At 40.9% G+C, this 24,959-nt stretch overlaps 1 long non-coding RNA gene across 2 annotated transcripts in view; it reads right to left on the bottom strand.

The window, feature by feature from the left end:
* Positions 1 to 22,376, bottom strand: part of LOC124041836 — a 48,022-nt gene extending 25,646 nt beyond the window's left edge. Inside the window, exons 1-2 of one of the 2 annotated variants that reach the window (XR_006839996.1) lie at positions 8,656 to 8,923; positions 8,310 to 8,396 (exon numbers count right to left, since the gene is read on the bottom strand). This is a non-coding gene — a long non-coding RNA (uncharacterized LOC124041836). Of the gene's footprint in view, positions 1 to 8,309; positions 8,397 to 8,655; positions 8,924 to 22,293 lie in introns of those variants that run through there. The other variant, XR_006839997.1, reaches the window with a different exon arrangement.
* Positions 22,377 to 24,959: the final 2,583 nt, after the last annotated feature.

Below are 24,959 nucleotides of genomic sequence, written 5' to 3'. Positions count from 1 at the left end.
AGCCCCCTTGGTGGACCAAACACAACAACACTGACCTTTCCACGGGGAAATGGGACATGGGCTTTTGACTGAATTAGCCATAAAGACGTCTTGCTATGACCTTTGTTCGACTGAAAGAGGAGTGGATATCGTGCTTAATATGAGGCATTGTACACAGCTTTTGCTTGCCCCATATGAAATATTACTGGCCTTTCATTGATGCTCTTTCACGTCAAGGATGCAGTAAAAGTTTGGGTTGGAAGTTCTGAGTTCATAAAATCACAAGACAACGCGTTTTGATTTTAATTTAAACACTATACATATATATATATATATATATATATATATATATATATATATATATATATATATATATATATATATATATATATCTTTCTACAGCCATATGTCCTATAAAGATTCATTACAATAATTGTCATGCCATTACATCTACCTTAAACGTAATTAAGCGATGAAACATATTTGGTAGACCTGCTTTATTCCTGACAGTTACTGATTAGTCTACAAACATAAGGTTTCTCATTCAAAAATAAAATAAAAGGCATATTAGGACATTTCCACAACAAACCGTTTGAAAGTATGTTTTAAAAGTTATGCTAGGAACTCATTTGTTCCACATCTCATCAAACACAGAGATTTTGATTAACGCGTTCTCTGCCTTTTGGGAAACTGTTAATTGCAAGGTTCCGATGATGATGGATCTACTTTCATTTAGTCAACTTTTTAGCTTGCATAACGAAACAAAAAAGTTCAACAAAAATGTGATAAATTACAAATATGCTAATTTCATTCACAGGCAATGTAAGTGTGTCTAGCTGAATGTGAATAACGCCTTGCAGCCAGTCTGACTGCGCTCGGGGAGCCGGGGACCCCAGGGCCCTGATCAAAGAGACCCTTTCTCTTTCATCCCCAGTATTCTCCTCAAAACTATTTCGATACAATATGTTTCCGTGATAGACTTCATGTGCCTGGGACACAAAACTCGTTGCAATCCAGCTAAATGTGTCCAGCTCTTTTGTTCTTCATGATGGAGTTCTGCAAAGATTTTTTCTCCTCTCAGTTGCCAGGTTTCAGAAGAGTAAAAGCATGCATCATTTTTCACCAGGTCCCATTTTAATATTCACAAAAGTAAATCTATGAAACAGGCCCTTCACTTATTCGCTAGCTTGAACTTCACTGCTGTCTTCGCAAATGATCTATTTTCCTATTCTAAGCATTGGATGTGTTTGCAGGACAAATGCAGCTGAGAGTCAAGTGACACAAAATGTTTCAGTTTAGAAGGATAAATTCAGATTTATATGAAAACAAAATTCTTATATTAAATAAGACAAGATGATGGGGTTTTCATTCTGACAATGTTTTATGGAAGATCTGTATATATCTACAGAAGTTACTTTGTAAAGATATTCACTAAATTATGCTAATAGATTGGTGCAACAGAAGAACATCCAAATAAATCAATAATGACAAATGCATATATTATTCTAATGTGTAGGGATTGTGTATCTTGCAGACAGTGGGTCTATTCATCTTGATCTGAGAAGTTTTGTACTAAGTGACTATAAGCTTGGGTGACTGGCTGAGAGCCATGGTACTGGGAAGGTTTCCAGACAGCACTGACTCTGATTAACCCTGTGTGCTCAAACTCTGCTGGACTCCACCATACCAGCAATTGCTATTTATCCAGCATTTAATGAAAGCAATTACTTCGAGTCCAACAAAAGTTCCCCCACTTTGTTGTTTCACAACCAATGCAGAAACTCTGAAAGAGGAAGCAGCATCCCAAGTAAGAAACCCTCCTGAGACTGTTAAGAGACATAATATATATGCCAGCAGTTTCTATGACAACATGGTTAGCTTACAGCCCATAGTGTTTTTTACTGAAGGCCGGACGAGAATGTAAAAGTGTCTTATTAAAGTCACCAAATGACCTACTGTTGAAAATAAAGAGTCCATGCATAATCACATAATCTCTATAAAGAGGACTGTGGCACAGTGAAAGAGTCCATCATATTCCAACCATCATCAGTAATAAATTACGTTTAATTGAAGGAGAAATTGCTAATTGATTATAAGCTTGTCGTTGAACGTCATGAGGATGGACATGAAAGGGGCCTGCAGCAGAGGACTGTGGGGCCTTTTCTGCATGCAGCCATGGAAAAGGGAGAGGAAATTGAGACGTGGCTGGCTGGATTTACTTATAATGTTGCAGCATACAGCTAAGATACCATCCACCCATACATACCCAAACATTAGGGAAGACAAACAGCTGAAGTATGCTAGGAATTTTCCCACCTTAAATATACATCTACACAGGAGGGAAAGCAAAATTGACTTGGAATCATCAATATATTATACGAAGTATAACAGATTATATAGAGAATTGGAGAGCAGATGGCCCTTTGCTGAGGCACGTTTTTGGACCCTTCTATTTCACTGAGGGAATATGTTTAGGCGTATGTGAATCAGAGCCCCAAAACACTCATTGTGAGTATGGCCGCAGAGCTATTGAGAGCCTCTCCAAAGCCTTGCATTCCACAGGTTTTGTGCTGTACGAGGCATGCGGAAAGCTAAAGAATATCCACAAGACACACTGGACTCTGTGGCGAACGACTGTATGCAGTTAGGACGGTTTCCACAACTCATTCCATCAACAGAAAAGCACTCGGTGAATACATCAATGAGAGTTAATGACTGCCAATACTTTCTTATAAATTCCTATTCCTAAGAACAAATATCAATGCTGTTGTTGTATTTGTAATTTTTTTAGTTGGGACAAATATGATTGTCTATTAGTTTTTCTCAATTGAAAGACATGCAGGAAAGAGGAGGAACTAAACCTACACCCGTTTATAGCAACTCGATTTCATGTGTATTCCAATAATAAGGTCAAAGAGGCTACTGAAATGCATCTGGAATGAAACGTTCTAATTGGTTTAATTGTCTGGAAAGCATAAACGTTGGTATAGGTATCTTATTTTGAGGGAGGGCAGATTGCAGATCTGTGAGGGATGATGTTTACCTGACGGGACAGAGGGAGAGGGAGCTGATTTCATCTGGGATTATGGAATGAAATCAAGGTGGCATTAATATATTGGCATCATGGGCTGTAAGTTAAACAGCTAAAGGCCCATTGCAACTGGGTAACAATGAAGTTCCAATGCCTTTCAATAAGACCAGTCCCAGACAATCCTAGCAAAATTCTTGCTTGAGAAATGTATCTTTGCTAAGAAGCAATTTGTTTCGTTTTGACCATTTTAATAAAAAATACATATAGTAAATTATAGTAAGGTACCTTAGTGGGAGTGGTCTTATTGAGAGGCATACTTGGATGAGTCTATTGGGAGGGATATGTAACTTGAAAACCAGTTGCTATTGGCAGAGAGGTTTGAAACTCTATGTTATTGGTCTATTAACTTATACCATCCGATGATGTCACCAGGCAGGTCAAAACTCCATCCCACCAAAACAGGCTGTAATTTCAGGCAGCCTTTTCAAACAGCTCTTACAGTAAAATTGCATTATCTTCATTTTCACAATTTCACAGTATTATTCCAACCTTATAGTGTGAATCTATGAATTCGGGAGAAATCACGTTTTTGACTACACTGGACCTTTAAAACTGTCATTATGATATAGGTTTTATAAACCTACTTGACGACATGCATAATATCTCGCAACAAACTCAATGTGTGCAGCAAATGCATTTTACAAACTTATACATACATTTGTTTGGTATAGTTTCTTAATTCAAAGATCATTGCCACTTTTAAGAACACACTGCAGTCTGGACTATTGCTCCATCCTTCTGGATGATTTCCACCTTTACAGTGTGTATTTTTCTTGTCCGGTCCAATAAATTGTGATTCGAAAGCAGTGGTTTCACTATAACAATAAAAATGTATGTGGGTAATGCCCATGGGAGGGGTGACACGACATAGCCCTGGCCAATACTAAATAGGTCATGGATGCTCCATAGACCCCAAAGCAGTGGGAGGGGAACTTTACTAAACCGTGTAACTGAATCAAATCAGTGGTTACCTCCTTTGAACAGCAGAGGAATGGCCATAACAATGCCATTCACATTGTAGCACAGAGGACATGGTCCTTTGGGAGTGACTAGGAGGCTTTTAATCAATTAGAAATCCATGAATAAATAACATTTTAGGCTCTCTGATCTTTTTCTCTTTTTTGTTTATTTTATTCCTTCTTTTTGTAGTAGTTGTTCAAATATGAAACATTTATAGAGGAAAACAATGTTTAAGACTTGAAAAATGAAATAAAATGAAAAGGATGCTGAATTGAGAACGGGGCTCTGATGTGCCCTTCTACTGACCTAGAGCTTTCAGGGTGCTTGAACACATCAGAATTTCCATTGTTGAAGTTGATTAATTGAGGCTGATAACTTACCATGAACAAAGATTGTTATAGTGTTTAATGGGGTAGGCCTGGGTTTGTAAATGCCTTATTCACATAGCTTTGTACTGAAGCATATGGGGTCCAGACGTATTCACTGACAAAGACGGACAAAATGTATTACCTTGTATGTTTTTCTAACAACATATTTTGAGGGGATGTTTTTGCATAAAATCAAAGCATTTTAAACAGCTTGCCATAAAAATATAACATTTATACCCTTTGGATTTTTTGGTTTTAGATAGCATTAACTTGTATGTGTTTAGATTCAACTTTTCTTGGAATGTTATATAGATTAAAAGCAAACAATGGGTCTTATTGCTTATGATGAGAAAAGCAATATGCATAAATAGTATGTGCATATATTAAGAAAAACGATAGTTATCTAAAATGTATCTGTAATAAAAATGGTAAACAATTAAGGCTCTTTTTATAAATAATGGGGCCAATGTGTGACATTGGGATCAACATTTCTAAATGGTTTGAAACAAAACTAAAAAGGATTTTCATGCAGTTTCACATGTGTATTTAGAGGAATAAAAGTGAATATATGCAAATTGACTGATAACGCCACCAACTGTATACAACAACATAGGACTAGGATTATACATCATTTAAGCAGGGTTCATACAGACATAGGCAAGTCAAATTCAATTACTTTTTCAAACAATTAATTGTAATTAAGCATGCAAAAAGTGTCAAAGTTGGTCATTAGCACTTTAAGAATACTGCCTTTTTTAGGCCTTGCCAATGCATTGATATTCAGAGTATCATTACATTCCAAAACATGTGAGAATAATGTGGACATTGCCTTACTAAATAGATTGGATGCATGCATGACAATTTTTCTGTAGCCTAAGTGGCCGACACAGGCACACATAATACATCCATGAATAATGCGGCAGCATTAATCTGACCATTTGAATCTCACCATCACTGTTTTTATAATGAGAAAGTGACCAAAAACCACGGGGGATCTTTTTTTTATGGAAGGAATTGCATGGAAAGCCAAGTTAAAGTCAACATTAGATGTTGTGGTCCTCATAATACCCTCACATGGTATTAACCGCAACAGAGTAGCACAACACCCTTCAATTGAAGAGGCGGGAAACATACAAGAGGCCACATCTCTCAGAAGATTAAATCACAGATCATTTTATGGGAGCAGGAGAGCTTAGAAATTGGCTACAATAATTATAAGGACTTTTCAAGCACCAAATTGAGGAAAAGTCTGAGTTTCAAGGTAGATCTATTCCAGTACTTGCATTTCTGAGCTCAAAATTCAAGTTCAAGTAGGTAGGCTACTTCAATCTCATTGCATTGGGTGTTGCGCAATAGTCTATCCTGTTCACAATTGCACACTGAGTGTCCACTTCGAGGCACAAAAACAGGAACACATTACCTTGATACTTTCTCTGTTAAATTTAAGGAGACCCTGCTGTGAGTCAGTTCTTCACTTGACTGTTATCGGAAAACTCCTGTGTGAAAATATCACAGCGTAACTAATCAGCTGGACACCAAATGTGCATCCAACAAGTATTATGCGTAATTATTGAATAACCACATTAATGACAGTATCGATTTAGGTTTAGAGCATCAAGGTAATGTGACATCCGGGTTAGAAGCATTCGATTTGTGTGCTCATGGAAACTGTTTTCACCCCATAACATAAGGAGATTGTTACAGGATTCAAGTTGTATAACTTAACTGATTAATGCTTAATATATGATATAATGACAACTTACACTGCCATAAATGCAAGGACAGATTTTAGACAAATCCATCAAAGACATCAACCATGATAAAGGGTAAAACATAGGTTTTTAAATCAACTCGTGAATTATATTGAATATAGCTATGAACCCCCATTATATCTTCATGTAATGACATGAAAAGAAATTGGCAGATTATTATCGATGACTTATCAACAGCTGTAAAACGTTGTCCGGTGTAAGAAATCCTCACTGGTACTCTAATTTATAGAAAGACCCTTACAAAAAATATGTTTATACATTCTCCAATCACTGCCTATAGCTTAGCCTGTTAGCAATGTAATATGTGCCCCTTGCTCAGTGGATGCCCACCACTCACTCAGTATCTGTCACGCCTTGGTCATTGTATTTTGTGTTTTTGGTTTATGTTTGGGTAGGCCAGGGTGTGACATGGGTTTATATGTTGTGTTTTGTATTGGGGTTTGTATTAATTGGGATTGTGTATGATTAGGGGTGTGTCTAGTTAGGCTCGGCTGCCTGGGGCGATTCTCAATCAGAGTCAGGTGCTTGTCGTTGTCTCTGATTGAGAACCGTATTTAGACAGCCTGACTTTCGCGTTGTATTTTGTGGGTGTTTGTTCCTGTCTTAGTGTTGTAGTCACCAGATAGGCTGTAATAGGTTTCACGTTTCGTTTGTTGTTTTCATATACAGTTATTTCATGTACCGCGATTATTTTCATTAAGGTCATGAGTAACCTACACGCTGCATTTCGGTCTGACTCTCTTCATTCTACAGACGAATGACATTACAGTATCTGAATCCTTTCCATCCAAATGGTCAGCAATCAAAGAGCACAAGCATGCAACACAGGGCAGAAATCATTCCGAACATCTTCGATTACTGACCCACAGAATAATCAGAATATGCTGTGTGACAACAGTGTTAGTCAACTCCTTATAAGTGTCAGGACTTGTATGCTGGCTGGTGCCTTACCTCCAATGTTTCAATTATGGAGTGTCAATGGTGATCTATGGGCTGAATTCCCATGGTTTAGTCAGGGGCTGGCTGCATAATGTAGAGTTCACTGCCCACGGACCACTCGTTCTGAAGACCAGTGGCTTTTCAACTTGGTCACCCTTCACCACGCTGCTTGTCAGCCTTGTTGACTCTATGCTATTGCATCAAGGGCCCTTTAGATCTCTCACACAAAGCTAGATCTGTATCAATGGACACTTGGACACGGCTAGAGCAAGTTATAAAACCTCACGGAGCATACAAATAAAGTTCATGATATAAAGATCACAAAAACATGCATTAACTCTACTACAACTAACAGTTCTACATGTAATCATATATGAACTATAAAATGTATATCCATATTTGCCATCAAATTTGAATTGATACCTTTAACCAAAAGTGACATACAGTGTGGGCTGGCGTAAAAATGTGAATAATATCATATCTGTGACATCAAAACATTTTAAAGGGAAAAAGGAAGTAGCCATTCCTAATGACACTGTTATATTGTCTTAGGTTATTGGATTGTTTACAGATTTCAGCAGGATGACCGAGATCATCTAGCGGATACATTTTTTGGCCTCTGTGCATCAGATAGCTCTGTCTGGGAGAGAGCTTTCATATTGACAGAATTAATTCAGCCTACTTAATTAATTAGTCAGGTCTGCTAAGCTCATTAGCAGGGATCCCAATTATCAGAAGGTCAATAGTGCACAAATAGAGAGCTTAAAGAGAGCTTAGTCGGGTTAATTCCTGTTTTCTTCACTCCTGATACCACATGTTAGCAAGGGGATCCTAACCCTAGACAACTGTAATCTAATTTCAAAGGCAAATGGACATGCATGTACAGTATATGAACTATATGGAAAATGATTTTTAAATCAGGAAAGTTACACTGTATGTGTTAGGAAGGTAGATACAGGTCTCTTCATATAGGTCGTAGCCGTGTCTCAAAAAGACACCTTCAGGGATATTGAAATAATCAATTCCTGGATTTTTTTCTAAATATGAAATAGATCATTTCTTTTTCGACACCAAAGATTAAAAGCACGTACTTCAACTTTCATGCAAATCCTGCATCAATGACAATGGAGGATGAGCTTTGAGCCATGCATGTGTGTCTCTGGTTAGGATATGGTCCAAATGGTCGGTTAAATTGTTTACCTGAACAATTTGTTCCTCTGCCACTCAACACACTGATGTCCATAGTCTTATCCTGTCCATCTTCTGAAAACAACCACCTATGTTGGGCTGACACAGAGACGACTTTAGAATCCAACATAGAATAATTGAGTTTCAATGTTTGTCTTTTTCTTTTGGTACAATCAAGAGAAAAGCATATCTGCTCAGCATTTTGAATCTATTGTACACAGGACTTTGGTAAGAACCGGGACTGTCCATCTACAGCAAATAAAAAATACATGTATATGACAAGCTCTCTATCTTTATAATTGGAGCAGCCAACTATTTGCATTGATGCTTGATCAGTGTATAGCATTGTGAAACTCACATGCATAGCATTAGGATCTTAACACCACCCTGTTTTCATCTTAATTGTCTTCCTAATGATTGACTTGTGGCATACCGAGCTCACGGAGAACAGCCATATGTGGAAAAGAGGGGGGGAAACGAAAAACCTTAGAATTTTCATAAACAACATCCATTGAGGACTACATGAGGGGCTCAATGGGGCAACACCTGTTAAACTCTGACATGTGTGCTCTTATGTATCCATTTAAAAAACAAGGAAAAGCCTCATGTAATAAGGACTGGGTGTGTGTGTGTGTGTGTGTGTGTGTGTGTGTGTGTGTGTGTGTGTGTGTGTGTGTGTGTGTGTGTGTGTGTGTGTGTGTGTGTGTGTGTGTGTGTGTGTGTGTGTGTGTGTGTGTGTGTGTGTGTGTGTGTGTGTGTGTGTGTGTGTGTGTGTGTGTGTGTGTGTGTGTGTGTGTGTGTGTGTGTGTATTCCACAGGTGTTGGTTTCCTCATGTGACTGAGCCACGGAATTGTTACAAAATCATACCAAAGGTTTGAATGTTATACACAGTGAAATGTATCCCTACTACATGTTCCTTTCAGATCACCGTACTGTTCTTACCTTTACACAAATGTATTAATATACATCTTTACATGCAAACAATGCCCCGAAATCTCATGTTAAATGCTTTGTTTCTCACCCTGTAGCTGACTGAGTCATGTTGCAGTGAAGCTACCTGCCGCTGCAACGTCTGTCGTAAGAACATCTAATCTCTGATGGCATGGAAACTTTTTAAATCAATGTTTTAGAGAAAAATGTGGTCAAAAATAACATTTCAATATAATTAAACAAAATGTCAACTGGCATTCATACATACCTCACCTTCAGAATCTCAAGCTTCTTCTCCCATATTCCATTGGCGTGAAATAACTGCTTTTGGTGTCGTTAGAAAGCAACAAATTAAAATACAGTGTGAGTGAACTAAATCCCATGTTGAGCCAGATGTTGCGGGCCTATTGGGATGATCACCAGATGATGTTTCATCAATATGTACTAAATTCACCCGCACAGCTGATCTCCAGTATTGATCACCTCATTACCGCTCTCTAAAAGCTGATGCTGGTGTTATCTTAGTCCTGCTTGCCAGGGCCAGATTACCGAATGCACCAGGGCCCCAACTCAGATAGCATATGATAGAAAAATGTGTAGAATTGCAGGAAATTAACTTTAAAACTGCAATATTTTCTCTCAGCCTCATGGCAAAATGTGTAGAATAGCATGAGATGAGCTATAAAATAACATATTTATTATTTTGCCCCATGGCAAAAAGTATGGAATTGCAGGAAATTAGCTTTAAAACTGCAACATGTTCTCTTAACCTCATGACAAAATGTGTAGAAAAGCATTATAAAACTGCACATTTTTCTCTCTGCACCATGGAAAGATGTGTTGAAGTTAGCTGATACCCCCATTATTTGGCAATCATTGCATACAACTGAAATAATGTATTTCCTTGTTTACCATGGAAAGTCTACTGTGGCAATTTATCCGACACGATGTATGAATGGAAAAGTAGTGTTGGTGTAGTCTACTCCTATTATTTTATGTTTCCAATTTATGATATTGATTAAATACAACTGTCTTTAAAATAAAATTGTCTGGTATGGTCATTTCTTATCAAGACCAGGGGAAAAATATCCCTGGACTGTCCATATTTGAGGTGTGCATGATATAGTTATATCATCTACATGTTTTTCTTGAATGAAAATGTAGGCTAAAAAACTTTTATTTCAAATGTGCATATGTTATATTATTTTGCCATTTAAGGTGAAACGTTTGAACAAAATGTAGGCCTACTACTTATACTCTATTAAGTATTTAGTATCCATATTTCATTGGGGGCGGGAGTAGAGAACCTAGACGCACGCAGCTGTCTAGTATCATAATCACTTGACACAGTAACAATGAGAGATCAACTGATCTGCTGATTTCATCTTGTGGGTTTTTAGTTGCAAGCAAGTTTGCTTTAACACGCAGATGCAGGTAATCTCCTGTTAGTGGCGTTTTTAAGAAATCCAGCGGTAATATATAGCACAGCGCTACATTCTGCAACTTGGTTGTAATGCACCCTACGAGTCTGACGCACTGAGATTAGAATGATATATGTTATTATAGATTCTTTTTTTATAGCAAGGTTGATCTTTGACGCTGCAATGAAGAGTGATAGTGGCATATAGGCCAACTCATCACCACTGTAATACTAGTACCAGATAATGCATTATGCCATATTATTGTCTGACCTATTCATGTCTCTCTTCTTTACAATCCAACATGAATGAGATTGTATGCATTAGATACATACTTCTCTGTTTATTTTTTCTGTATGGTCGTCTTTTAAAGCTCATCGAGTTGTTGGATCAACTCCTGCCCCCCTTCAACAACCTGGACGTAGAGAAAGAAATAAGTGGTGAATCTATTCAGCGGTTTCCTTCTACTGTTTTGTTAGTTTAAATCATGTCATGCATGTCCATGGATATTGAAGAGAACAAATCTTACCACAGGCTGTTTTATTGCTGCTTGACCTTTTAAAATGGCCTCCTGAGGAAACATAACCCCTCTGTTTTGTTTCTACTTCTCTGCACTCAATTTCTCCTCAGCTTCTTTCAGAAATTAAAACATAGCTACTGAAACAGTTCTGGGAACTCACATTGTTGGCCAGTGGTGATCAGTGAACATCAGTGGTGTTTTATCAATTTTCAAACTCTATTTAAATAGGGGGTCTTATGTTTTGTGCCATCCCACTAACTCAGGTCTAACAATGGTTACTTTTAAACAAACTAGTGACCGTTATAATCAGAACCTGAGCCAGCATTGTGAATGGCCATGTTAGCTGATTTAGTGCATATGGTCCGGGGCGTGTGAAGGTCAGGCCAACTCAGGTCACTGCTGGACATGCTCTTTTCTTAAGAGGACCTCCATAAAGTAAGAGACCTCAAAGGACGAATTCTGACTCTCAAGACAGATCTGGGTGTCTGTTGTATGAAAATGTCTTAAATGCATCTGTAATATCAATAGCCTAACCCTGACACTTTGTTTGGTAAGAAGAGAGGTGTGGCTGGGGAAATGTATGCTCAGGAAATCATAGATTTATTCTTAGTTATATTATTCAATAATCAATGAATACCCTATCGTTAATTGAAATGCCCATTAAACAGCAGGAAATGTTACATATTGTATGTTCCCATAATCTGAGAGAGTAACGCAGGTCTTCATTGTAAAGGCTTGAGATGGAGAGCAGGTTGGTTCCTATGTGGAAATGAATGAATAGGGACAGACGAAGACTTGCCATGGTGAGTGGTGGGAATATTATACAGTACCTGTGTTGTTAGTCTAGTTAAGCCAAGGATGGCAGGATGGGGTTTAGTTTCGTCTCAGTTTGAGAATAAAAGAAAAGATGGCTCATTTCTTTAGAAAGGGTGAAAATGCATAGGTGTTTATCCGCATCAATAGGATGTAGCCAACAGCCAGTCTCATCAGCTTGGATAAACCACCAGGCCATAACATTTAACATTTAACCCCCTTCTGATGACCAGGTGGCGAATCGCATCTCTGCATGTCTGGCAGACATATCAGTGTGGATGACGGATCACCACCTCAAGCTGAACTTCGGCAAGACGGAGCTGCTCTTCCTCCCGGGGAAGGACTGCCCGTTCCATGATCTCGCCATCACGGTTGACAACTCCATTGTGTCCTCCTCCCAGAGCGCTAAGAACCTTGGCGTGATCCTGGACAACACCCTGTCGTTCTCAACTAACATCAAGGCGGTGGCCCGTTCCTGTAGGTTCATGCTCTACAACATCCGCAGAGTACGACCCTGCCTCACACAGGAAGCGGCGCAGGTCCTAATCCAGGCACTTGTCATCTCCCGTCTGGATTACTGCAACTCGCTGTTGGCCGGGCTCCCTGCCTGTGCCATTAAACCCCTACAACTCATCCAGAACGCCGCAGCCCGTCTAGTGTTCAACCTTCCCAAGTTCTCTCACGTCACCCCGCTCCTCTACTCTCTCCACTGGCTTCCAGTTGAAGCTTGCATCCGCTACAAGACCATGGTGCTTGCCTACGGAGCTGTGAAGGGAATGGCACCTCAGTACCTCCAGGCTCTGATCAGGCCCTACACCCAAATAAGGGCACTGTGTTCATCCACCTCTGGCCTACTCGCCTCCCTACCACTGAGGAAGTACAGTTCCCACTCAGCCCAGTCAAAACTGTTCGCTGCTCTGGCTCCCCAATGGTGGAACAAACTCCCTCACGACGCCAGGACAGCGGAGTCAATCACCACCTTCCGGAGACACCTGAAACCCCACCTCTTTAAGGAATACCTAGGATAGGATAAAGTAATCCTTCTCACCCCCCCCCCTTAAAAGATTTAGATGCACTATTGTAAAGTGGCTGTTCCACTGGATGTCATAAGGTGAATGCACCAATTTGTAAGTCGCTCTGGATAAGAGTGTCTGCTAAATGACTTAAATGTAAATGTAATAACAAGAATATGTTACCCTATAAATCCATACCATTTTCCAGTTTGATCATCATTGTTTTTTTTCTCTTTCATAACAATTTAGGTATCGAGAAAACCTCCCAGCAAAATCGTCTCGTATGTAGGAAGACCTTTGTTGCCTCACATAGATGCCGAAACAATAGACAACTGAGCCCATTGCACTGACAAATAACAGGAACCAAAGCAAACGTGTCAACTGGTTGGGTTAGAGACTTTCTGTACAAGGGGCACGTGTTAAATAAGACCATGGCCCTAAGTAGGATGAGACAGTACGCATTGTCCATTCAAAAACTCCACAGATCCATAATGGTCAGGCACTATGCTCCCTGTATTGTTAAGTCATTCTTTATGAAGTGGACTTTCAACTCCCCTCATTGTGGAGGCCCATTAATCAGGCTAGCCCATCCACTCCAGCCATCAGCGTGTTGTGTCAGCTGCACACTGCATTCCGCTCTCTCTCTCTGTCTCTCCCTGTCTCTCCCCTCTTTCTACCCCCGTCCCCCCCGTCCCCGTCTGTCTCTCTCTCTCAGCACAGGGGCTGTCGGTCTCTATGTGGTCAGTGTGTTGACAGAAACACCCCCAACCCCCTATCCTCCCCCCGGACCAAGGGATGAATAAGCAAGACTGAGAGCGATATGTAGCTGAAGTGCTGCAGCTTTATTGTTGATAGAGTAAACTATATAGAGTCAATATAGTGGTGGAGGTGAGGTGATTTGGGGGGGGGGGGGGTTATCAAGGCTAGGTGTTAAAACAATCATAAAATGTGTATAATAAAAAATATGCTGGGGCAAGTATAACAAAGTATATATTTTGTGCTTCAATAAATCCAGCTGGGTAATGTGAGGACAGAAGCAATATGGTGATATGCTATGAGGTGGCAGGACTTTAAAGTTACAAGATTCAGCACTTCATTGTTGACTTATGTGGAACAGGTTGTATTCTAACCCAAATCCCATGGTTAATATCAATAGGACAGAGTCAACACACTATCCCAGCACATTATCCCCTCTCTTTGCTTTATGAGCCGAATGTCTGGTATGACGAACTAACTGTCTTTCACTGGAGAGACTTCTGGATCTCTCAAATCCTAACGCAGATGGCAGCACTTGACCGTGACACGTTCCTACCTGTAGAGTATTGGAAATATAATGGTGGCCTCCACGACACACAAAACGTCTGCAAATCAAATTGAAATCAAATCCAATTTGATTGGTCCCATACACATGTTTAGCAGATGTTATTGCGGGTGTAACACAACGCTAGCACGCCATATCAATTACTTCACTCTGGCGGAAATCTTCAATGCTTTGTATATCTTTTGCCAGCTCTTGTTCCAGCGACTTCATCTGTGAAATTAATAAACATGGCTGTTACAAAGAAAGCTGTCATCAGCTTCCTACACGATTCCATATGTGTTATTTCATAGTTATGATACCTTCACTATTATTATACAATGTAGTAAATAGTTGTAAAAAATAAAGAAAAACCCTGGAATGAGTAGGTGTGTCCAAACTTTTGACTGGTACTGTACGTTTCTTCAGTTGCATTGACTGAAGAGCCCTCTAAAGACACTGTGGGTGAACACAAAGATCCACCATAATAATAATTTGTGTAAAGGAAGACAGAACCTACAGGGTTAGCAAGATGCCAGGCTGCACCTGTCTGAATGATGGACCTAACTTCATCCTGATTTCATGACTGACCTCACCCAGCCTAACTGGTGCAGCATCCCATATAAATACACTGCCGTTCAAAAGTTTGGGGTCGCTTATAAATGTCCTTGTTTTTGAAAGAAAAGCACTTAAAATAACATAAAGTTGGGTCTCCCGGGTGGAACAGTGGTTATGGGCGCTGTACTGCAGCGCCAGCTGTGCCACCAGAGACTCTGGGTTCTAGCCCAGGCTCTGTCGTAACCGGCCGCAACCGAGAGGTCCGTGGGGCGACGCACAATTGGCCTAGCGTCGTCCGGGTTAGGGAGGGTTTGGCCGGTAGGGAAATCCTTTTCTCATCGCGCACCATCAACTCCTGTGGCGGGCAGTGCGCGCTAACCAAGGTTGCCAGGTGCACAGTGTTTCCTCCGACACATTGGTGCGGCTGGCTTCCGGGTTGGATGGCTGGCGCTGTGTTAAGAAGCACTGTGGCTTGTTTGGGTTGTGTATCGGAGGACTCATGACTTTCAACCTTCGTCTCTCCCGAGCCCGTACGGGAGTTGTAGCAATGAGACACTATAGTAGCTACTAAACAATTGGATACCACGAAATTGGGGAGAAAAATGGGTCAAATTCGATTTAAAAAAAATAATAATATAAAATAACAAAGTTAATCAGGAATACCGTGTAGACATTGTTAATGTTGTAAATGACTATTGTAGCTGGAAATGGCTGATTTCTTATGGAATATCTACATAGGCATACAGAGGCCCATTATCAGCAACCATCACTCCTGTGTTCCAATGGCACGCTGTGTTAGCTAATCCAAGTTTATCATTTTAAAATGACAATTATGTTAGCACAGCTGAAAACTGTTGTCTGATTAAAGAAGCAATAAAACTGCCATTCTTTAGATTAGTTGAGTATCTGGAGCATCAGCATTTGTGGGTTCGAAACAAATACATTTCTTCTGAAACTCGTCAGTATTTTCTTGTTCTGAGAAATGAAGGCTATTCCATGCGAGAAATTACCAAGAAACTGAAGATCTTGTATAATGCTGTGTACTATTTCCTTCACAGAATAGCGCGAACTGGCTCTAACCAGAATAGAAAGAGGAGTGGGAGGCCCCGGTGCACAACTGAGCAAGAGGACAAGTACATTAGAGTGTAAAGTTTGATAAACAGATGCCTCAGAAGCCCTCAACTGGCAGCTTCATTAAATAGTACCCGCAGTCTCAACGTCAACAGTGAAAAGGCGACTCCGAGATGCTATACAGCTAGCAACAATGACAAGAAGCTGCTATGTGGGGAATCGTAGGTGTCTCGTTTCAACTACCTTTTATCTTGTTCTTGATACCATGTCTTTTGTTGACTAATGTCATATGCTAATATGACTAAAATTCACTAGCTAACTAACCAACAACTGTAACAATGTCTTTGAGAGACAACAAGTGCTCATTGAATCCTGGCTTAGGAAGGCCACCAAAAATTCGGAGACTTCCATACCCAACTATAACATTTTCCGTCAATATAGAACTGCCAAAGGGGGAGGAGTTGCAGTCTACTGCAGAGATAGCCTGCAAAGTAATGTCATACTTTCCAGGTCCATATCCAAACTGCTCATTTGAAATATTACTCTCTCCAGAAATAAGTCTCTCACTGATGCCGCCTGCTACCGACCCCCCTCAGCTCCCAGCTGTGCCCTGATCGCCCCCCATCTAGCTTCAGAGTCTGTTCTGTTAGGTGACCTAAACTGGGATATGCTTACCACCCCGGCAGTCCTACAATCTAAGCTAGATGCCCTCAATCTCACACAAATCATCAAGGAACCCACCAAGTACAACCCTAAATCTGTAAATATGGGCACGCTCATAGACATTATCCTGACCAACTGGCCCTCCAAATACACCTTCGCTGTCTTCAATCAGGATCTTAGCGATCACTGCCTCATTGCCTGTATCCGCTACGGGTCCGCGGTCAAATGACCACCCCTCATCACTGTCAAACGCTCCCTAAAACACTTCTGCGAGCAGGCCTTTCTAATCGACCTGGCCCGGGTATCCTGGAAGGATATTGACCTCATCCCGTCAGTTGAGGATGCCTGGTCATTCTTTAAAAGTAACTTCCTCACCATCTTAGATAAGCATGCTCCGTTCAAAAAATGCAGAACTAAGAACAGATATAGCCCTTGGTTCACTCCAGACCTGACTGCCCTCGACCAGCACAAAAACATCCTGTGGCGGACTGCAATAGCATCTAATAGTCCCCGCGATATGCAACTGTTCAGGGAAGTCAGGAACCAATACACACAGTCAGTCAGGAAACAAAGGCCAGCTTTTTCAAGCAGAAATTTGCATCCTGTAGCTCTAACTCCCAAAAGTTCTGGAACACTGTAAAGTCCATGGAGAACAAGAGCACCTCCTCCCAGCTGCCCACTGCACTGAGGCTAGGTAACACGGTCACCACCGACAAATCCATGATAATCGAAAACTTCAACAAGCATTTCTCAACGGCTCGCCATGCCTTCCTCCTTGTTACTTCAACCTCCGCCAACAGCCGCCCCCCCCCGCAGCTACTCGCCCAAGCCTCCCCAGCTTCTCATTTACCCAAATCCAGATAGCAGATGTTCTGAAATAGCTGCAAAACCTGGACCCATACAAATCAGCTGGGCTTGACACTCTGGACCCTCTATTTCTGAAACTATCCGCCGCCATCGTCTGAGATCCCCAAGGATTGGAAAGCTGCCACGGTCATCCCCCTCTTCAAAGGGGGAGACACCCTGGACCCAAACTGTTACAGACCTATATCCATCCTGCCCTGCCTATCTAAGGTCTTTGAAAGCCAAGTCAACAAACAGATCACTGACCATCTCGAATCCCACCGTACCTTCTCCGCTGTGCAATCTGGTTTCCGAGCCGGTCACGGGTGCACTTCAGCCACGCTCAAGGTACTGAACGATATCATAACCGCCATCGGTAAAAGACAGTACTGTGCAGCCGTCTTCATCGACCTGCCTTGCCTGGTTCACCAACTATTTTGCAGACAGAGTTCAGTGTGTCAAATCGGAGGCCATGTTGTCCGGTCCTCTGGCAGTCTCTATGGGGGTGCCACAGGGTTCAATTCTTGGGCCTACTCTTTTCTCTGTATATATCAGTGATGTTGCTCTTGCTGAGGGTGATTCCCTGATCCACCTCTACGCAGACGACACCATTCTGTATACCTCTGGCCCTTCCTTGGACACTGTGCTATCTAACCTCCAAATGAGCTTAAATGCCATACAACACTCCTTCCATGGCCTCCAACTGCTCTTAAACGCTAGTCAAATAAAATGCATGCTTTTCAACCGTTCGCTGCCTGCACCCGCACGCCCGACTAGCATCACCACCCTGGATAGTTCCGACCTAGAATATGTGGCCATCTATAAGTACCTAGGTGTCTGGCTAGACTGTAAACTCTCCTTCCAGACTCATATCAAACATCTCCAATCTAAAATCAAATCTAGAGTCGGCTTTCTATTTCGCAACAAAGCCTCCTTCACTCACGCCGCCAAACTTAACGTAGTAAAACTGACTATCCTCCCGATCCTCGACTTTGGCAATGTGATCTACAAAATAGCTTCCAATACTCTACTCAGTAAACTGGATGCAGTTTATCACAGTGCCATCCGTATTGTTACTAAAGCACCTTATACCATCCACCACTGCGACCTGTATGCTCTAGTCGGCTGGCCCTCGCTACATATTCGTCGCCAGACCCACTGGCTCCAGGTCATCTACAAATCCATGCTCGGTAAAGCTCTGCCTTATCTCAGTTCACTGGTCATGATGGCAACACCCACCCGTAGCACGCGCTCCAGCAGGTGTATCTCACTGATAATCCCTAAAGCCAACACCCCATTTGGCCGCCTTTCCTTCCAGTTCTCTGCTGCCTGTGACTGGAACGAATTGCAAAAATCGCTGAAGATGGAGACTTTTATCTCCCTCACCAACTTTAAACATCTGCTATCTGAGCAGCTAACCGATCGCTGCAGCTGTACATAGTCCATCTGTAAATATCCCACCCAATTTACTTACCTCATCCCCATACTGTTTTTATTTATTTACTTTTCTGCTCTTTTGCACACCAGAATCTCTACCTGCACATGACCATCTGATCATTTATCACTCCAGTGTTAATTTGCTAAATTGAAATGATTTGCCTACCTCCTCATGGCTTTTGCACACAATGTATATAGACTTTCTTTTTTTTCTACTGTGTTATTGACTTGTTTATTGTTTACTCCATGTGTAACTCTGTGTTGTTGTCTGTTCACACTGCTATGCTTTATCTTGGCCAGGTCGCAGTTGTAAATTAGAACTTGTTCTCAACTAGCCTACCTGTTTAAATAAAGGTGAAATAAAATAAATAAATAAATAAAATAAAAAATGTGCAAATGTATGTATTTTTTCAATAAACATTTGGAGACTAAGTTTACATGTTGTCAAAAATCTAAGCCTAGGGTTGGGCTTTATCCAGATTTTCATACCTTCATACCGTACCTATACCATACCGGGGTATACGGTATTACCGGCAGTGTACACAAGGGGCGCTGTTTCTTTCCAAAATGCTTCACAGAGTTCAAGTATCAGACACATCTCAACACCAACTGTTCAGAGCAGACTGCATGTATCAGTGCTTGGTTGAATTGCTGCAAAGAGATTACTAAAGGACACCACTACTAAAGGACACCAATAAGAAGAACACTTACTTTGGCAAAGAAACATGAGCAATAGAAATATGTCCTTTGGAAATCTGTCCTTTGGTCTGATGAGTCCAAATTTCAGATTTTAGGTTCCAACCACTGTGTCATTGTGAGACACAGAGTAGGTGAACGGGTGATCTCCGCATGTGTAGTACCCACCATGAAGCATAGAGGAGGAGGTGTGATGGTGTGGGGGTGCTTTGCTGGTAACACTGTCAGTGATTTATTTAGAATTCAAGGCACACTTAACCAGCATGGCTACCACAGCATTCTGCAGCAATATGCCATCCCATCTGGTTTGTGCTTAGCGGGACTATCATTTGTTTTTTAACAGGACAATGACCCAACACATATTCAGGCTGTGTAAGGGCTATTTGACCAAGAAGGAGAGTGATGGAGTGCTGCATCGGATGACCTGGCCTCCACAATCACCCGATCGCAACCCAATTGAGATGGTTTGGGATGAGGTGGACCACAGAGTGAAGGAAAAGCAGTCAACGAGTGCTGAGCATATGTGGGAATTCCTTCCAAGACCGTTAGAAAAGCATTCCAGGTGAAGCTGGAGAGAATGCCAAGAGTGTGCAAAGCTGTCATCAAGGCAAAAGGTGGCTACTTTGAAGAATCTCAAATCTCAAATATATTTTGATTTGTTTAACACTTTTTTGGTTACTACATGATTCCATGTGTGTTATCTCATAGTTTTAATGTCTTCACTACTATTCTACAATATAGAAAATAGAACAAATAAAGAAAAACCCTTGAATTAGTATTTTTGAGGGCAGGGGAATGCACAAAATAAATTTAGGTCGGCAGGAATCTTGATCCAGGAGAGGTTGATTGTCTCTGCTGTAACCAGGAAGCTTGATCTTGCAATCTAGCCACTTAGTTAGCAAGTTAGCCATCCAAATCCATAGCTGGAGCCCTGAGCTGAAGATCATTTATTTAGCACATCTTAGATAGTTTGTTTATAGTTATAAGCAGTGGTGTAACACGCACATCTCCCCACCATGGTAAAAATGTCACCCTACAGCTGAACATACATTTATATTCTTACAAGTACAGATGCATAATTCATCCTTGATGCAAGCCAACGTTGGTGTTCTATCTGATTGTGACATTCATTGATCCTTTGAGATGGGTAGCTAAGCTTACACCCAGCTGGGCTTTCAGTGGCTACTCTTTGGCCTCCCATTGGAAGTCTCTCCATCGGTGGCCTACAGCTATGGAATCACATTTTCTGCTTCATTGATTAAAGTCACCAAAATAACTTTTTCGCCCCATTTTCCATTTTTCTGTATAAACATTATAGTAGAAGTTAACTTTGAGTTTGTCTGTCACAGGACGGGTACAAAAGGCCAGGCAACAAAGACATTTGAGAAGAGAGGGATCTGAATTGTTACACTAAATATGGATAATCCTTTTGACTGATGATTGAAATGATATTAAGGACGTGTTTATTAGTAGTCTTTAACAAAAGCTGCTCTTTAGAAGCTGTTTAGACACCTTCTAAGGAGGGGGTGATTATGGGGGTGATTCTGTCACACCATCTGCTCCACACACCATTAACCTCTACTCATCCCTGGCTGTTTTGTGTTTATTGAAGTGACGAGAGTGGGGTCTATCAACGAGCCACACTTTTGATCTCCAACCAATATGTTTTTGTTGAATTTCTAATGGTGATCGTCCTCTCACCAAGATTGCCAATTAGTGTTGTTTTCGTTATGATGACGCTCAGTATCTAAGTTCAGATTCCTTTCAACTGATGTGCTGAGTGCTTTCTGTGATGTTCACTCTTATTTTGACCGTTTCAACCACATCGCCCAAAATGACCTAGGCTATTGTTGGATACTAATAATCAACGCATCCTTTAGATGGACAATTGTTTTGTATTTCCAAAGAAACCTATGATTGGAGGGAGGAGTAGGCCTGCAGTAAATTTTAAGTATTATGTGACTAACAATGTATGCCTAATACAATATAAATGATGTATTGATCAATTGATACAAATTTGGAATGCAATGAGGTGAATCTTAATCCGAAAGTTAAATTAGGTTCAAATGATGTCAGCATTATGTATCCTAGCAACCATACAGGGTCAGGGCAGCACATTCAATATAGTGTGTTAGAAGTGGCAAAAGTGCTTGAGTAACACAGAAATTGTCAGCTTTTTGATTCTCCCGCTGCCGGTTAGTATTTAGGGTGAAAAGAGAAGGGGCTGTCAACACAATTATGACTGGTATATTTGCTTTACCAACAATCCATGTCATTTCTTTGGGCGATGATTACTACCTTTTGTAAATGAAAAAAAAAAAAAAGCTAAGGGGTAGTTGTTTTGTCAAAAAATATATATTTTTAACATTGGTCAAATCAATAGGACACCTGGTTGGTCCTATCAATAATGAAGAAATATATACTGTAGGGGTGAGCTTTCCAAAAGAGTTGATAGGCACAATTTGTAGAATTTCTAGCACAATTCAGTAAAATTATCTGTCAGAATTACATTCTTAACACCTCATACAGCTATTAAAGAGATAATATATATTTACAGTATCAATAAAGCATGATAAATAATCCTAATCCAGCACATTAAAGCACGACCCTCAAGGCCCATTTGCCAAATGTTTTGCTAATGGAACCCCTGTACCGTGTCAAATATTAACCTTGGTTTTCTCAGTGAAAGCTTGATAGTACGTCATAAAATCATTTAGATTGTCTGCCTCCACTTACCAGTTGCTTTACAGTAAGAGAAACGGAGCAATCTGTTGGCATCCTTCATTTTGATGACAAAACTAACAGGACAGTCACCTGCACTGAAATCTATCAGAATACAGGGCTCTTGCCTTATATTGACACTGCATATGCCCCCCCCCCCACACACACACACTCTATGTTAGTGGACTGCAAACACTTCCAGGAAGACCTGCCTCCCAGGCTATGTAGTGTGGACAGAACAGCAGTTCAGCCTGGGGAAGGGGAAGGTGGAAGGTGGAAGGTGGAAGGTGGAAGGTGGAAGGTGGAAGGTGGAAGGCGGAAGGTGGAAGGTGGAAGGTGGAAGGTATAGAGATCTGAGGCATGTTTTTGTAAACATAGTTTTCTCACCAGCCAAATGCAACATGGATGCACTTAGAGGTTTTTGTATTTTATTTATTTATTTTATTTCACCTTTATTTAAGCAGGTAGGCAAGTTGAGAACAAGTTCTCATTTACAATTGCGACTTGGCCAAGATAAAGCAAAGCAGTTCAACAGATACAAAGACACAGAGTTACACATGGAGTAAAACAAACATACAGTCAAAAATACAGTAGAAACAAGTCTATATACGATGTGAGCAAATGAGGTGAGATAAGGGAGGTAAAGGCAAAAAAAGGCCATGGTGGCAAAGTAAATACAATATAGCAAGTAAAACACGGTAGATTTGCAGTGGAAAAATGTGCAAAGTAGAAATAAAAATAATGGGGTGCAAAGGAGCAAAATGAATAAATAAATAAAATAAAATAAATACAGTAGGGAAAGAGGTAGTTGTTTGCTCTAAATTATAGGTGGGCTATGTACAGGTGCAGTAATCTGTGAGCTGCTCTGACAGCTGGTGCTTAAAGCTAGTGAGGGAGATAAGTGTTTCCAGTTTCAGAGATGTTTGTATTTCGTTCCAGTCATTGGCAGCAGAGAACTGGAAGGAGAGGCCGCCAAAGAAAGAATTGGTTTTGGGGGTGACCAGAGAGATATACCTGCTGGAGCGCATGCTACAGGTGGGTGATGCTATGGTGACCAGCGAGCTGAGATAAGGGGGGACTTTACCTAGCAGGGTCTTGTAGATGACATGGAGCCAGTGGGTTTGGCGACGAGTATGAAGCGAGGGCCAGCCAACGAGAGCGTACAGGTCGCAATGGTTGGTAGTATATGGGCTTTGGTGACATAACGGATGGCACTGTGATAGACTGCATCCAATTTGTTGAGTAGGGTATTGGAGGCTATTTTGTAAATGACATCGCCGAAGTCGAGGATTGGTAGGATGGTCAGTTTTACAAGGGTATGTTTGGCAGCATGAGTGAAGGATGCTTTGTTGCGAAATAGGAAGCCATTTCTAGATTTAACTTTGGATTGGAGATGTTTGATGTGGGTCTGGAAGGAGAGTTTACAGTCTAACCAGACACCTAGGTATTTGTAGTTGTCCACGTATTCTAAGTCAGAGCCGTCCAGGTTGTAAAGACTGGTGACAAGAGAAATAATACTTACCTTCTTTCTTGTGGTGTCCTCAGTGTTCAGTTTTACTTTCAGATATTCACAGTCAATGGTCTTCTAGAATTCAAATGGTTGATCACCATTTATCCTAAATCACTCCACTCTATACCAAACAATGCATGGCGATCAGCTGAATTGTTTTGCCTTACGTTTACATTTGCTTTATTTGCAAAACAACCATTGTTGCATTTACCTTTTGAAGGGCATTTCTTCTCACCCTCTAACTTTGCTTTCACATCAGTTAGATCATGGGCTGAAACAAGTAGAAAGAGCACTTTGGTTATTTTAATGAATAGCAAGAGACAGGAAACACTTCCACTTTCACCTGGTTTTGGGCTATCAGAGGAATAGGGCGGAGGGGGAGAGTAGGTCTAAGAGACGTGGTTGTTGGAGTTTGAGAGAGTCGTATAACATGACCATCCACATCCCATTATGCTACAGTGGTGGTCTGAGAAAGTCCACTTCAAAACCAGTGTGGCCTGGTTCCTGACAAGGTTCTGACCTGGAATTCCGCCCTTGATGAGCTTGGCCTACCACCCACTGTTCCTCTGGTCTGACCTAAAACCGCTAAGTTCAAGGGCCAAGTTGGGTTTGCAAACTTTGCACCCAACTCCTTCAGATAAAGCTCTTAATGTTAGTCACAGCCAAAACAAAACCCTTTAGCAGGTGGTTCTTTATTGTATTTTAATGAAGGGCATATAAAAGAGGAGATGCTCTTGGACAAACACCACACACCACATTTAAAGAATAAGGTTAACGTCATATTAGTGAGGTATGCCCTCTCTTCAAAACCCCATCTGATATGAATTATAACATGTAGGAGTCAACGGAGGCCTTGGCGCTATCACAATTTATCTGGCGAGATATGTTTGTGCTCCATTTGAGTCTATACACTCGAGGGGACATATTCAGATGGTTACCTAAGTTACATAAGCAATGAATGAACATCAAACATTTAGATAGATAAAGCACTGATCCATGAAAATACACCTGTGCACTGTTTACTTTCTCTTGAAGGACTCCCACACTGTGGACTGGATGGCCATTCTGACAAGTGTCGTCAAACATTACAATCTGACAAATGGCTGCCAAACTGTGAGTCATTAGCTCATGTTTTCAGACAATATCTGCTCCAGGGGGCACATGAAGTATT

Source organism: Oncorhynchus gorbuscha, linkage group LG08, assembly GCF_021184085.1.
Source record: "Oncorhynchus gorbuscha isolate QuinsamMale2020 ecotype Even-year linkage group LG08, OgorEven_v1.0, whole genome shotgun sequence".
In the NCBI taxonomy this organism is placed as follows: domain Eukaryota; kingdom Metazoa; phylum Chordata; class Actinopteri; order Salmoniformes; family Salmonidae; genus Oncorhynchus; species Oncorhynchus gorbuscha.
This window is presented reverse-complemented; position numbering and strand designations above follow the sequence as displayed.